At 35.9% G+C, this 16,802-nt stretch overlaps 1 protein-coding gene across 10 annotated transcripts in view; it reads left to right on the top strand.

The window, feature by feature from the left end:
* Window positions 1-312: 312 nt before the first annotated feature.
* The window catches only part of FucTA (glycoprotein 3-alpha-L-fucosyltransferase A), a 102,509-nt gene continuing 86,019 nt past the window's right edge, over window positions 313-16,802 (top strand). For 3 of the 10 annotated variants that reach the window (XM_067090178.1, XM_067090174.1, XM_067090166.1), the window contains exon 1: window positions 346-1,067. The gene's annotated coding sequence lies outside the window, so the exon portion shown is untranslated. Of the gene's footprint in view, window positions 1,068-12,879; window positions 13,157-16,802 lie in introns of those variants that run through there. The other 7 variants (XM_067090168.1, XM_067090173.1, XM_067090165.1 and 4 more) reach the window with 5 other exon arrangements.

Genomic DNA, 16,802 nt, shown 5'->3' with positions numbered 1-16,802 from the left:
ACTGCTTTTAAAAGCACCAGCAGCTGGAAAACCAGCAGTAAGGGAAATAGGGAATGCCGAAGCAGTAGAGGGAAAAGCAGCAGTAGCAGTAGCAATAGTAGCAGCAGGCAGCGATGGCGACAAGCAAGCGGCCGCGTTTGAGTTTCAGGGGTAGGAAAATCAGACTCGTAGTGCAGCAGATAGCAGCATGGCGATGGAAGGGCCGTTGTAGGGTAGGGGCCCTCCCTAGGCCCTTTGGGAGTTTGGATGGGGGTGGGGGGTTGATGGGGGTCCGGGATATACGGGGGGAGGGAGGCAGAGTCGCACCGCAGAATCAGATGGCGGTGTTGGAGACTCGGTGTCGTCAGTGCGCTCTCGACGCCCGAAAGGAGAGCACCTTCGTCGTCGCGTTCCTCCTTTCTTCCTACTAGTCCCAAACTCGCCGTCTCGTGTCCCCTCGGCGCCGCCGTCGCCAGTCGAGAGAAAATCCTTTACCCTTCCTTCCTCGGTCCCTACGCCTCTTCCTTCGTTCCACGCCCCCCCTGCAGGAGGAAGCCGGCCAGCCTTTGGCGCCGCGTCTCCACCGCGCATGCCTGAAGGAGGAGGACCCCAACACGCCAGCAGTAGTAGCAATTCCTGTAGGAACTAGGAAGCCAACTCCTCCTCCTCCTCCTCCTCCCCTTGTCGTGGTGCCATACTGGAATCGAGCGAGGGAGAGATAGAGAGAGAGACAGAGAAAGAGAGAGAGAGAGACGCAAACGTTTACAGATTCCCCAGTAAGAAATGAGAGAGGCTTTGAAATCTACATCAAAATATACATAAAAAAACCAACTCGTTTGTGCGTGTGTGTTTGTACAAGTGTGTGCGAGTTCTAGCGTTTCTATCTGTGTTTGTGCTTCATCAACCACCACCACCTTCTTCTTCTACTTCTTCTGCGACGTGTCCAGGCTCCGAAGAAGGATTAAAACACGAAAGGAAGTGGAGAGTTCCGCCAGCTTATTTTTTTTTTTTTCTATGGAAGGACGCAGCCAGGAAGATGTCCTCTCATAAGTGCAAACAGCGTTCAGGGACAAATCGACTGTTAAATGGTGCGTATTAATAGCTACTGTTCCCCGGTATTTGAAATGCTGGTCATTATTGATAACCTGGTTTTTAAATGGGTTCTGATTATTCTTCAAATGGCCTTGCCTGGAAATCTTTTAATAATCTGATTTTAGATGGTGGGTGATTATTACTGATAATCTGGTTTTTAAATGGCTGCTGATCATTCTGATAATCCAGTTTTTAAATGGCTGCTAATTATTATTGATAATCTGGTTTTTAAATGGCTTCTAATTATTCTTCAAATGGCCTTGTCTGGAAATGGCGTGCATTTACCTTTCAATAATCTGTTTATAATTGGTTGGTGAAAAATTTTGATAATCTGGTTTTTAAATGCCTGCTGAATATTATTGATAATCTGGTTTTTAAATGGCTTCTGATTATTCTTCAATAATAATCTGGTTTTAAATAGCAGCTGATTATTATGAATAATCTGGTTTTTAAATGGCATTGATCATTATTGATAATCTGATTTTTAAATGGCTGCTGATTATTATGATAATCTGGTTTTTAAATGACCACTGGTTATTCTTCAATAATAATCTGGTTGTAAATAGTAGCTGATTATTATGAATAATCTGGTTTTAAATAGTAGCTGATTATTATGAATAATCTGGTTTTTGAAATGGCTGCTGATTATTATTGATAATCTGATTTTTAAATGACTTGATTATTATTGATAATCTGTTTTTTAAATGGCCTCTGATTGTTCTTCAAATGGCCTTGTCTGGAAATGGCGTGCATTACCTTTTAATAATCTGTTTATAAATGGCGGGTGATTATCATTGATAATCTGCTTTTTAAATGGCTTCTGGTCATTATTAATAATCGGGCTTTTAAATGGCTTCTGATTATTCTTCAAATGGCCTGGCATGGAAATGGCATGCATTACCTTTTAACAATCTGTTTATATAGGCTAAATGATGTGTGATTATTATTCATAATCCGGTTTTTAAATGGATGCTGATTATTATGAATAATCTGGTTTTTAAATGGCTTCTGATTATTCATTATTGGCCTGGTATGGAAATGGTGTGCATTATCTCTTGATAATCCAGTTATAAATAGGAGCTGATTACTATCATTAAATCTGGTTTTTAAATAGCTTTTGCTTCATAATCTGGTTTTTAAAGGGCTGATGATTATTCTCAATGATCTTGTTTTGGAAACTATCTGCGTGACAATTATTATTATTATTATTATTATTATTATTATTAATCTGGTTTTTAAATAATTGCTGATTAGTACCATTCTAATTATTATCATTAACAAACTGGTTTTAAATGATTACTGATTATTACCATTATAAAATTATCATTAATCTGGTTTTAAATGATCGTTTGATTAAATTATTATTATTCATTATTATTATTATTATTCTTATTATTATTATTATTATTATTATTATTACGACTGTCAGTTTTTAAATGGTTGTTGATTATTATTTTTACTAAACAATCACGTTTTTAAATGGTTATGTATCATTTTTCACAATCCGGTTTTTAAATGGTTGCTGATTAATATTATTAATAACAATCTGGTTTTTGAATTGTGTATCATTATTCACAATCTGGTTTTTAAATGGTTGCTGATCAATATTAGTTTCAACAATCTGGTTTTTGAATTGTACATCATTATTCACAATCTGGTTTTAAACGGTTGTTAATTAGTATCATCAACAATTCGGTTTTTAAATGGTTACATATTATCATTCACAATCCGGTTGCTGATTGCGATTATCGTTAACAACCCGGATGTCAAATGGTTAATATCAGTATTCACAATCTGTCATTTTATGTACACCATTTTAGCACTTCCAGTCGTTGGTTTTTCACGTTTATAGACAAGTGTTTCCATTTGTTTGTAGGAAGCGTTCTCTCTTGTTCATAGAAAAGTGTTTCCATTGTTTGGCCCTAGTTATCAAATGTTCCTTTCATTTTGAAGCTACAATTCAGCAATGGCACACAAGTGTTGTATATCATTTGACTGGCCTTGTTTTGGCGTTGTTGACAAGTGCTCTGTTTAGGTGTTAAAAGTGCATCTAGGTCATACAAGTTGCAATGTCAGTTTTGGTAGTCAAGTGCTCATATGCCAGCCAAGTTGCTAAAAAGTGTTCTTAGATCACTCAAGTTACTATACCAGTAATGATATTGGGACAAAAATTACATCTTAATACATATCTGATGTAGGCTAATGGCACTGAGAAAATAATTACATCTTCATTCATATTTCATGTAATGACATTGGGACAAAAATTGCATTCTTTTACACATTTATTATAATGACATTGAGAAAAAATTACATCTTCACACATTTATTATAATGACATTAGGACAAAGGTTGCATTCTTTTACGCATTCATTATAATGACATTGGGACAAAAATTACTACATACACATTTTTATAATGACATTAGGACAGAAATTGCATTCTTTTACACATTTATTATGACACTGGGACAAAAATTACTTCATACACATTTATTGTAATGACATTGGGACAAAAATTACATCCTTTTACACATTTACTATAATGACATTGGGACGAAAATTACCGTAATTCATACACATTTATTATAATGACATTGGAACAAAAATTACATCTTCACACATTTCTTATAATGACATTGGGACAAAAATTACATTCTTTTACACTAATATTATAATGACATTGGAACGCAAATTATGTTTTTTTCCACATTTATCATAAGGATATTGGGGACACAAATTACATTCTTTTACACATTATAATGACCTTGGGACATAAATTACATTCATAATGACATTGAGACAAAAATTACATCTTCACACATTTATTATTGTTATGACACCGGGACAAAAATTACATCTTAATACATATCTCCTGTGATGACACTGGGACAAAAATTACATCTTCATACTCATATCCTGTACTGCCCAAAATACAGTGATTGATAAATGTAATCCACTTATCAAATCCGATCCTTTTCTCCAGTAATCTCTTGGTGTAATCCCTCTACTGGTCGAGTATTGATTCGAGTCAAATGGAGAGAGAGAGAGAGAGAGAGAGAGAGAGAGAGAGAGAGAGAGAGAGAGAGAGAGAGAGAGAGAGCAGTTGTCGTCTGTGTTTGGGCTGATAATGTTTTCCACTCATTCGATAGTTGTCGACCATTGTCATTGTGACGCCAGGTTAGGAGGCTTTGTTCGTCAGTTTGTGATGTCCATTTGGTTTGGTAAAAATCTAATACATATTTGTCTTCAATTGTATATTGATTGATTGATTATTTGTGTCTGTTATTTCGGAACGTATAGGGTGTAATGTGTAATGTATTCCTTTATTGATGTAATGTATTCCTTTATAATATATATATATATATATATATATATATATATATATATATATATATATATATATATATATATATATATATATATATAAAACTACACATCCTGTTTATCATAACATTAATACAAGGAGTGCATTACACATTACACCCTATACATTCCTAAATAACAGACACAAATAAAAAAATTAATATACACATAAAGACAAATATATATATATATATATATATATATATATATATATATATATATATATATATATACATACATATAAATAAAGTATAACATAACATAACATAACATAAAACCCTGCATCCTGCCTTGTGTGATAAACCCCACAACAGCGGAAGAGATGCATTGCATAACACCCCTGGCCTGTTTAGTATCTCAGCCACGATCGTTTGCAGACAAAAGCTTTAGTTCCGGTTTGCAATGCCGTCATGTGCACGCTCAATACGGATGTGAAATAAAGCGCTTTATTGAATCAGTGTAATTAAAAGTTTTTTTTTTTTTTGTGTGTGTTGACTCAAAATTTTGGAATACCGTGAGGCTGTTTTTTGGTTGTGGTGAGTCCGGTGATTTGGAGCAAAATTGAATGTTATTAATTTTTGTATTTTCTTGTTGTAGAATTTCATTGTTTTAAAGCACTGTAGTACTTGAGGACAGTGGGATTCTATAACAAAAATATGTTAGGACTTATGGGTACTAATTTATTTTTCTTTTCTAATGTAATTGGCAAAACATTATTATTATTATTATTATTATTATTATTATTATTATTATTATTATTATTATTATTATTATTTTTCAGAAGATAAACCACATTCAGAAGACAAACCACATTCACAGGGACTATAGACTTGAAATTCACATTATTATTTATTATTATTATTATTATTATTATTATTATTATTATTATTATTATTATTATTATTATTATTATTATTATTATTCAGGGGCCACTGACTTGAAATTCAAGCATGCAAAGAATATTAAGGTTTATTAGAAAGAAGAGATCACTCATTAAAAAAAAATATATAAATAAATATATCAAAATGCTTGCTTCTAAAAGAAACTCACGTTCATGGGCAACAATGAGGCGTGATTCAAACCATTTGTCATCCCAAATGACTGACCAAGAGAATCCTATTAAAAACAGTCACTTCTCGGTGTTTGTACGATGTTTGTCGAGTTTCCATGGATATTGCAAATGATTGCTCCAGAGTTTATTTATTTTTTTTTTAAATCAATATGGCGTGCTCTACAAAATCATTTAGTATCTCTTGGTGTCGCAAAGCATTTCTCTAGAATGGTCATTTAGTGTCTGTAGATACGGAGCAGATTTGGTTGCCTGTTGCCAAATAGAAATTATTAATCCTATATACAGTTTTTTGTATATTGGCAATGAAAAATTGTTGATCCAAAATATTTTTTTATAATACATCTTTTATGGCAAAGGTTACATAATAATAATAATAATAATAATAATAATAATAATAATAATAATAATAATAATAATAATAATAATAATATTATAATAATAATAATAATAATGACAAAGAAAAAATATTGATCCATTATATTTATAATATATCTTTTATAGTAAAAGGTTACATTAGGTTAATAATAATAATAATAATAATAATAATAATAATAATAATAATAATAATAATAATAATAATAATAATTAATAATAATAAATAATACTGGCAAAGAAAAATTATTATTAATCCAAGCAGCTTCTTCATTAGCCATCGTCAGCATTAGAGAAATCTTTACGTTAAATGGACAATCAAAACTAAATCGTTAACCAGGCCTTATGCCAGCATATACCCCTCACCCACTGACAGCAAAATAACAGACCTTCATCCAATTTTCTTTATATATTTATATGTTTATTTATTTTTTTATTTATATTTTTATTGATCTATTTTGTTTATTTTTTATTTTTCATTTATTCATCTATCTACCTATCTATCTATCTATCTATCTATCTATCTATCTATCTTCACAAATAGACAGGTGCCTCTGTGGGGGATTGGTTAAGAAGTTAAGGCATTACTGTCGCGCTCCACAAAAAGCGTGAGCGAGTTATAGGTGTCATTAACAACTCGAGTCATGTACCCAAGGTCATATTGCTTGCAGTAGATGTCACCACGTTGTGTGACCTCATCAGACTTTGGCGAAGGTCACTCAAAGGTATCGATTTCGCGTCCGGGCGACCCGCCTTTTGTCTTTGTCCGTTGTCTGTTGTCCGTCGGACGTCAGTTGGGACTTCGTCAGAGCTGGGAATTCGAGGAAGATGATGTGAATTTTGCTGAATATATTTGGTTAATATTGTTCCCTTTCCTGTACCTCCGTTCATATTCTCTTTCGTCCACCTTCCTCCTGTTACACCTTTCAGGCCTCTTGCTGTCAGTTTTCCGTTTCAGCGCTGGATGACCTCAGAGGTCCCAGTGATTGGTCTGTGGCCTAAATTCTGTATTCAATTCAATTCAATTAATTGAAAGGTCATCTTTTATTTATGTGTCATTCACCGATGAACAAATATCAGGGTATGTGATTCACCATCACTCAGATGGTGAATTATGCCCTGATATTCGTTTGTCAGTCAATGAAAAAAAAAAGTAAAAAATGCGCCGACGTGTCTCGGCGCAATCGAGTTTTCTGTACAGCCGCTACAGCGTATCTACAGCGTATCATCAAGGCCACCGAAAACAGATCTGTCTGTCGGTGGTCTCCGTGTAATGCTGTGTGAGCCGCGGCCCGTGAAACTGTAACCACGGCCCGGTAGTGGCCTATCCTATATCGTTGCCAGAAGCATGATTATGGATAACTTTAACCTTAAATAAAATAAAAACTACTGAGGCTAGAGGGCTGCAATTTGGTATGTTTGATGATTGGAGGGTGGATGATCAACATGCCAATTTGTAGCCCTCTAGCCTCAGTATTTTTAAGATCTGAGGGCGGACAGAAAAAGTGCTGACGGACAGACAAAGCCGTCACAATAGTTTTCTTTTACAGGCAATATTAACCGGTTAAATTTAACTAGGTTAAAAGTCTATTTCTGGAGGACTGGAAAACCCAGAAAGACATTTATATTTTTTATATTCTAATCTGGTAATATTGTTTTCAAATTATCATTCACCGGTAAGCAAACATCAGATAAGGTTGCTATACTTTAGTTTCCGCTTGTCAGTAGATTACGCAAATAACCCACGAGTGGAATTTTGCGAAAATTGAATCAAAGTTGTGCCTGGTACCTAGCTACCACTGACTAAATTTTGAGAGAAAATTCTGCACTGCTAAATGTGTTCCTTTAGATTAATTTCTTTGGAGACTTAAAGGTGGGCGGACCCTTGGTTAAAAAGAATGAAGTACCGCTCCCCTGTTCTTGTTCGTCTGTCCTTGACGAAGAACAATGGACAGAAGAACAGGTAGTTCCCTGTTTTAACTGGCTAATCTGTCTGGTGAAGAACCTGGTCCTAACTAACTGGTAAGAAATTTGCAAGAAAAGACAGTAAATTCCCAGTCCTAATTGGTTGTTGATATGTCTGATGGATAGACAGGAAATTCTCTGTCTCAACTGGGTTATCTATTGGTAAAGACTTTGAGATTCACTGTCTTAACTGGCTGATCTGTGTAGTGAAGGACTAGCAACAGACAAGTAGCCAGTTACCTGTCTAAACTTCTGATCTGTCAAGCAAGGAACTTGCAGTAGACAGACAGTCAATTCCCTGTCCCAACTAGTTTCCTATTTAGTAAAGAACTTGCAACAGTCAATTGATTCCCTGTCCTGACTGGTTGACCTGTCTAGTACAGAACTTGCAACGGACAGACAGACAAAAACTACCTATCCTAAAACTGGTTTGACCTGTCTAGTACAGAACTTTCAACAGACTACAATTCATTCCCTGTCTATAACTTGTTTGACCTGTCTAGTAAAGATCTTGCAGCAGACAGACAGACAAAAATTACCTGTCCTAAAACTGGTTTGACCTGTCTGGTACAGAACTTTCAACAGACAGGCAATTGATTCCCTGTCCTAACTGTTTGACATGTCTAGTACTGAACTCTCAACAGACAGGCAGTTAATTCCCTGTCCTACCTGATTGACCTGTCTAGCTCTGAACTTTCAACAGACAGGCAATTAATCCCCCTGTCCAAACTGGTTCACCTGTCTAGTACAGAACTTTCAACAGACATGCAATTGATTCCCTGTCCTAACTGGTTGGCCTGTTGAGTACAGAATTTTCAACAGACAGGCAGTTGATTCCCTGTCTCAACTGCTCGACACGCCTGGTAGAGAACCGTAAATGAAAGACAGAATTGGCAACCAAGAATTGCGTAAAAATCTTATTTTTACCATCGCATGAAATCTAGGGTATTACTTTTCAATATTATTACCCAAAAATGTGTGCACGGATTCTCACGAAACTTTGACCATAGGTGGTCCTCGTTGCTGCCGACTTATATTTAGATTTTGGGGAAGATCCGGGTCTAACTAAGTGATCCCTTTAAATCCTATGCCACTGGAGTGCTCTGACTTGGCGGAGGTTTGCAGCCTTGAAAGCATTTTATTGCAGTGAAATATTTTACCAAGGCAAATTGCCCACCTCGTTAGTGCAGGTGCTTTTTACTAACACCTGTTCAAACACCTGCGAGACATTAGGAACTTCAAAATTACGTCTGGTGAAATTTTTTGGGGCGAGGTTGGGTCCATTTCCCACTGATTCTAGTGAAGGCTTAACGAAGATGATTTACAACGTTCAGTTTTTTGCTAATTGCATTTCCTGAATATATTTGCTCATGCGCATTTTTACTTTGATATTTTCATGCCTTATTCTTTATTAAAGTTCTTTTCAATACCTAGAGTGGGTTAGTCGATTTTATAAACAATGAAACTGCACTGACAAGTTGTATTCATCAAAGTACATTCGTAAGATTTCCTTTTAGTGTGTTTTCAAACTCACTTTTACAATTTATGAATTTGTCCGTCATTATTTTCCTTGTCCATAGTGTATTTGTAAACACGTTGACTGCATTGACCGGATGTTTTGTTACTTATAAACAAATAATCATTCAGTAGAATTAGCAGTTAAAATTTTCTTTGTGTTTTTATTAATAAAAACACGACAAATAAATTGAAGGTATTTTTTTGCTACAAACACAAAATCCTTTCAAGAATTTGACCGTCAGAATATTCCAAGACCAAATTGTATTTGTAAACATAAACGAGACAGGAACATTGACAGAAATTTTTTTGCTACAAATACAAAATAATTGAAGAGTTTGCCAGTCATATTATTCCTCGTCCATAGTGTATTTGTAAACATAAACAAAACAGGAACATTGACAGCATTTTATTGCTACAAACACAATATAATTGAAGAATTTGACCGTCAGAATATTCCTTGTCCATAGTGTATTTGTAAACATAAACGAGACAGGAACATTGACAGAATTTTTTTGCTACAAATACAACATTTTTTAAAGAATTTGTCAGTGATATTATTCCTTGCCCATAGCGTATTTATAAACATAAACACAACTAAACTGACCACATTTTTCTTGCTACAAACACAAAAATCATTCACACACACACACACACACACAAGCATTCTTACCGAGATAAAAAAAAAAAAAAACGCATCTACAAAAAACGGAATCCCCATTCAAACGCATCTCTTTGTCACCCCCACAGTATCAACTGGCGAATTTTTCAACCCGCTTCGTCCCAATTCTATCCGGCGAAAATAGAAGCCCGCATGCGCACAAGCGAGCCTTTATATAATGGGTAGGCCGAGGCTGCAGTGACGTCACGCGGGCCGATACCACTTGATTCCAACAACGCGCGAGAGGAGTTAAGGACGATGAATATATAAGTCTTTTGAAAAGATTCCTTTACCCTTTGGAGAGTCTCGAATGAAACTCGCAAACGCTTTTGCTGAGGTATATTTTATATTTTAACTTTTTTCCTCTTTAAATCTGTTGGTTGTTGGGTTTTTTTTTTTTTTTTTTTTTATAGGTTTTGGGCTACAGTTTTTAGTTTTCCGTAAAAGAAAACTATTGAGATGGCTTTGTCCGTCCGTCCGCACTTTCTTCTGTCCGCACTTTTTCTGTCCGCACTTTATTCTGTCCGCACTTTTTTCTGTCTGCACTTTATTCTGTCCGCACTTTTTCTGTCTGCACTTTTTCTGTCCACACTTTATTCTGTCTGCACTTTTTCTGTCCACACTTTATTCTGTTCACACTTTATTCTGTTCGCACTTTATTCTGTCCGCACTTTTCTGTCCACACTTTAGTCTATCCGGACTTTTTCTGTCCACACTTTTCCCTGTCTGCACTTTTTCTGTCCCCACTTTTTCTGCCCGCACTTTATTCTGTCCGCACTATTTCTGTCCGCACTTTTTCTGTCCCCACTTTTTCTGTCCGCACTTTTTCTGTCCGCCCTCAGATCTTAGAAGCTACTGAGGCTAGAGGGCTGCAAATTGGTATGTTGATCATCCACCCTCCAGTCATCAAACATACCAAATTGCAGCCCTCTAGCCTCAGTAGTTTTTACTTTATTTAAGGTTAAAGTTAGCCATAATCGTGCTTCTGGCAACGATATAGGAAAGGCCACCACCGGGCCATTGCTGAAAGCTTCATGGGCCGCGGCTCATACAGCATTATACGGAGACCACCGAAAGATAGATCTATTTTCGGTGGCCTTGATTATGCGCTGTAGCGGATGTACGGAAAACTCGATGGCGCCGACGAAACTTCGACGCACTTTTTACTTGTTTCTTATTGGAATTGAAATGATGGAAATAAGTCTGTCTTAATGAGGAAATTTTTTTATCTATTTGAAAATACTTCGCTTTCAGTATGTGTATGTGCATGTGTGTTTGTGTGTGTATTTTTGTTCGTTTGAAAAACTCTGCTCTGTGTGTGTGTGTATGCATGTGTGCACACGCTGTTGTGTATTTTTTTCGTGAGAGAGAGAGAGAGAGAGAGAGAGAGAGAGAGAGAGAGAGGACACACTTTGTGAACATATTTTCCTCAATAAATGTACTCAGAGAGAGAGAGAGAGAGAGAGAGAGAGAGAGAGAGAGAGAGAGAGAGAGAGAGAGAGAGAGAGAGAGAGGGGCACACTTTGTGAACATATTTTCCTCAATAAATGTACTCTGAGAGAGAGAGAAAGAGAGAGAGAGAGAGAGAGAGGCAAACTTTGTAAACATATTTTCCTCAGTAAAAGTACTCAGAGAGAGAGAGAGAGAGAGAGAGAGAGAGAGAGAGAGAGAGAGAGAGAGAGCAGGGTGGGGGGAAGGGATGTGTAAGTTTTTTTTTTTTTTTTTATCCAAGTTACCTTTGTGTTCACGTGAAAATCATACTGATGAGAGGTCAGTGAACGCTTCATGTTAGAGATTATAGTTCGGTAAGCTTTCTACCCGGAAATATTACAACACATTTGGCCACTGCACTTTCAGTCATTATTATTATTATTATTATTATTATTATTATTATTATTATTATTATTATTATTATTATTATTATTGTTCAGAAGATGAACCCTACTGATATGGAACAATCCCACCAAAGGAGCCACTAACTTGAAATTCAAGAAGCTTCCAAAGAATATTATGGTGTTCATTACGAAGAAGTAAGAGGAAATAAAGTGGAATACAGAGAGAAGAGAAGAGATCCCACTTATGAAAAAAGAAAAAATAAATTGACAAACAGATTAAAATGCATTAAAATGAATGGAGGATAATATTAGGGCAGCAATGCTTTCCATCTTCGCTTGAACTTCTGAAGTTCCAATTGCGCGACTTCCTTAGAAATCACTGCAAGAGAAGCAACGTGACAATGATGCCGGCCAGATGATTCGACCCAGATCTTGCCCGGGCCAAAGTCACTCGACAATAGAGTGTTCTTTTTTTTTTTTTAGTTTTCTGTAAAAAACTATTGTGCCGGCCTTGTCTGTCCGTCAGCACTTTATTCTGTCCGCACTTTTTCTGTCCGCCCTCAGATCTTGAAAACTACTGAGGCTAGAGGGCTGCAAATTGGTATGCTAATCATCCATCCTCCAATCATCAAACTTACCAAATTGCAGCCCTCTAGCCTCAGTAGTTTTTATTTTATTTAAAGTTTGAATTTAGCCATAATCGCGCCTCTGGCAGCGTAATAGGCCAGGCCACCACCGGGCCGTGGTTAAAGTTTCATGGGCTTTAGCTCATAAAGCATTACACTGAGACCGCCGAAAGATAGATCTATTTTCGGTGGCCTTGATTATACGCCGTAGCGGCTGTACAGAAAACTTGATTGCGCCGAAGAAACTTCGGCGCATATTTTACTTTTTTTTTTGCTAAATTTTTTGCGAGAAAAAAAAAAAACAGGTATCATTACCGATATTCACTTCCGAGCGATAGCGGTGCCGGGCGCGCCCAATGTTGGAAAACATTCGCTTCGTTTTGTAAATACGTAGCACGTCACCTGCGCACCTGCGCAGTGAGGTGAAACTCTCCCAGGTGTTCCTCTGCTCCGTGTGTTTATGCGGAACGTACCGGTTCTGTGAGCACATACGCTTGTCCGTTTGTGTGTGTGGGTTTGTGAACGAGACAAGACCTGGGACAGTACGCGTTATCGGCCGTACGGGAAAGTACTTCGCACCGACTGAGGAAGTTTCGGTAATCCCCTCGCTCCCTAATTCCGCTGTGGAACTGCTTACGTGGCTGGCATAAGGCCTGCTGCTTGATCCAGTAAGGAAGGTGAAAGATTTCAGTGTTTGTTGCTCTACTTATTAAGGTGGTAGTTAGGTTAGTCATCGGTAAACCTTAGTGTTTTACTTTGGACGAATTATGATCGTTTTTGTGATCGATATTTCTTCCTGTGATATACCGTGGCCTGTGCGTCATTTCTTCTCGTGTTATGGTAAACGTGTGTGTATGTTCATACATATGCACACATATGTATATGTATATATATATATATATATATATATATATATATATATATATATATATATATATATATATATATGATATCATTATTTGTCATTATTTTTTGACAAATGTCATTGTTTGCTTGTATCCCACAGAAGTCGCGTTCATCCTCATAATGAGGTTTCATAATGAGGTCTCTAATTTCTTCTCGTGTCATGATAAACGTGTGTGTGTATGTTCATACGTACATATACACATATGTATTTATATATATATATATATGTGTATATATACATACACGAATCATTATTTTTCGCGACAAATGTCATTGTTTCCTTGCGTCCCACAGAAGTCACGTTCATTTCCATAATGAGGTCTCTCATTATTGCTGCGTTTTGCTGTGTTTTGGCCTCCCGAACAAAACAGGGAATCTGTTCGTGACTTTCCACGATAAATCACTGATAATGAGTCGGATGGAAGAATTATTATGATGGTGACTGCGTTGCTGCCCTACCCAAAATTAGGTATTGTGTGTGTGTGTGTATGTATTTGTGTATGTGTGTATAATATATATACATGTATATATATATATATATATATATATATATATATATATATATATATATATATAATTTCAAAAGCGCATCACCTATTTAACTGCTGCCCTTGTAATCACTCCCCCCACCCCCATCTCCCCCCTCGCCACAAAAAAAAAGCGTGTGGGTTAAAAGGAATATAACACAATTTAACATAAACAGCTCACGGACATGTTACTCCAGTTGTTAACTCAAAATAATTTTGTGGGTGTCTAATAGCCTTCGGGCTATTACAGGCTATTTATATGTATATTGGCTATTTGATGTTCGCCCCTAATAGCTTTTGCAGGTTTTCTGAAGTCAGAAAGCCGCTGATGACATATAAATATTATACAGAGAAGGATTACCTGTAATGATTGGGAATTGTTTTATTTTATGTATATTGGCATTGCCCGGAAAGAGGTTAGTCACCATCCTCATACTGGCTCTTGAAGAGGAACAGCTGCCTACTCTACATGGCTTGTACACTTGACTAGCAAGTGTTGTGGAGACAAGGACACCAATCAGGCGCTACAGAAAGGTTATAATTACCAAGAAGCTAAAAATTATTAATTGATTTACCTACAAAAGTCTCTGGGGACACTGGAAAGAGGGTAATTACCATCCTCAACCAGGCACTTGGGTTACAAATGTCTTTATAGTCTATACGGCTTCGGCACTTTACTGGTAAATGCTATACAGTACAAAATTCTCTGAGAATTCTGGAAAGAGGGTAGTTACCATCCTCATCCAGGCACTTGGATTATAAATGTCTTTTTACTATCTGAGTTTTCAGCGCTTAACTAATGAGTGTTGTATAGTCAAGGAGACCACAGTCTTGATGGAATTACCCATGACAGAAACTCCCACCCCGCATTTTCCTTCTTCGTGGAACCACTCCGTGTAACGGATTGGTCACGACTTTCTTATGGATACCGAAAAATCATTTATTTTATTTTTTTTTAATTTATTTTGATTTTATTCAGAATGTCTTTTGGGGGTGGTATTGGTAAGGGAGGTCCTTTTAGACAATGGGGATGCCGTGACGTCACAATTATTATTATTATTATTATTATTATTATTATTATTATTATTATTATTATTATTATTATATCTCGTTCCATTAGGCTGACTTGCCTGGGAATTTCTGTTTAGTTCCGGTTCCGCCTTCTGCTGAGAGAGAGAGAGAGAGAGAGAGAGAGAGAGAGAGAGAGAGAGAGAGAGAGAGAGAGAGAGAGAGAGATAAAGGACCTTTTTCTGGTCGCTATTTCCAGACGGTTTTATATATTGTAACGGATTAGTGCCACGTATTTTTTTTTCCTTCCTTTGAATGGACGAATGGGCAGTTATAAATCTCTCTCTCTCTCTCTCTCTCTCTCTCTCTCTCTCTCTGTAATTTCATATAATGCAATCCCGTTGTAATTCCAATAACGGCTCTTTCAACTTCACGCTTTCTCACGCTCGTGTCCATACATAGCGTTCTCATATTGTTCATGCATAGCGTTTCTCATATTGTTCATACTTAGTGTTCATGTTGTTCATATATTGTTCATTTTTTCATAATTAGCGTTCATATTGGTCATACTTAGTGTTCATATTTAGCGTTCATATTGGTCATACTTAGTGTTCATATTTAGCGTTCATATTGTTCACTTTAGCTTTCAATTTGTTCATTTTAGCTTTCATTTTGTTCATACTTCGTATTCATATTGTTCATTTTAGCGTTCATATTGTTCATACTTAGCGCTCATATGACATTAAATCAAATGTAATACCTTTAAAAAGAATTACATTAGGTCAGATGTAATCGGTCTTTGAAAATTAATTAAAATAAAAAAGCAATGGTAATATTCAAATGTAATTGATATTAAAAGAAAGAAATTACATTAAGGCAAATGTAATAAATTTTAAAAAGAGTTGCATTAAATAATAGGTCTTTAAAAAGTAATTAAAATCAGAAGCAATGGTAATATTCAAATGTAACTGATATAAAGAAAGGAATTACTTTAAGTCAAATGTAATAAATTTGACAAAGAGTTACATTAAATAATAGATCTTTAAAAAGTAATTAAAATAAAAAGCAATGGTAATACTCGAATGTAACTGATACAGATAAATGAATGACAAGATTAAGTCAAATGTAATAATAAAAATTTTCAACAGGAATCACATTAAATATCTCTGCCTGTTTGACAAAAAAACAGTTTACCCTCGGGACCGAACTTTCGACTAATGATGACAAATTATCTTTGTTACATTCTAACGGGCCGTTTCCCATAGGCCTAATTTGCACCGCCATTCTTGATATGATTTTAGGCCTAATATTTTGGTGCTAATTTTTTTTATAAATATTTTTGTTAACTCAGATTTTAGTTTTTCAATTGATTTGATTTTTTTTGGGGTCTAGTTTATTCATTTTTAGGAATTTCTGTTTAATATATACATAAACAAACCCCTTCGTTCCCGCTAAATACCTGACCAATCGTTATCTGTCGCAATTAAGTAGTTAGCTTTTGATGAGATAGGCCTATAAGCGCCCGGCCTACTGGTAAATGCCCGGCACCTCAAGGGACGATGCATAATATCTGTAATCCAGAACGTAGGCCTAAATGCAGCCATTACACACCAGGTGTTTTGGGCTGTCAGGTAGATAATAAATAGGATGATACTGTAGGCCTACCATAGGTCTATAATAAGCCTGACATGTTCTGGAGATACGGCTGGGCCTATGTGATTCTGCCTCTTTTCATTTTCAAGTACATTAATAATAATAATAATAATAATAATAATAATAATAATAATAATAATAATAATAATAATAATAATAATAAATAGGATGGTATCATAGGCCTGTTGATTCTGCCTCTTTTCATTTTTCATTTTTTACTTTCGTGAAA

This window comes from Macrobrachium rosenbergii, chromosome 47, assembly GCF_040412425.1.
Source record: "Macrobrachium rosenbergii isolate ZJJX-2024 chromosome 47, ASM4041242v1, whole genome shotgun sequence".
NCBI classification, from domain to species: Eukaryota; Metazoa; Arthropoda; class Malacostraca; order Decapoda; family Palaemonidae; genus Macrobrachium; species Macrobrachium rosenbergii.
The sequence above is the reverse complement of the archived record's forward strand: the minus strand, read 5'-3'. Positions and strand labels throughout refer to the sequence as shown.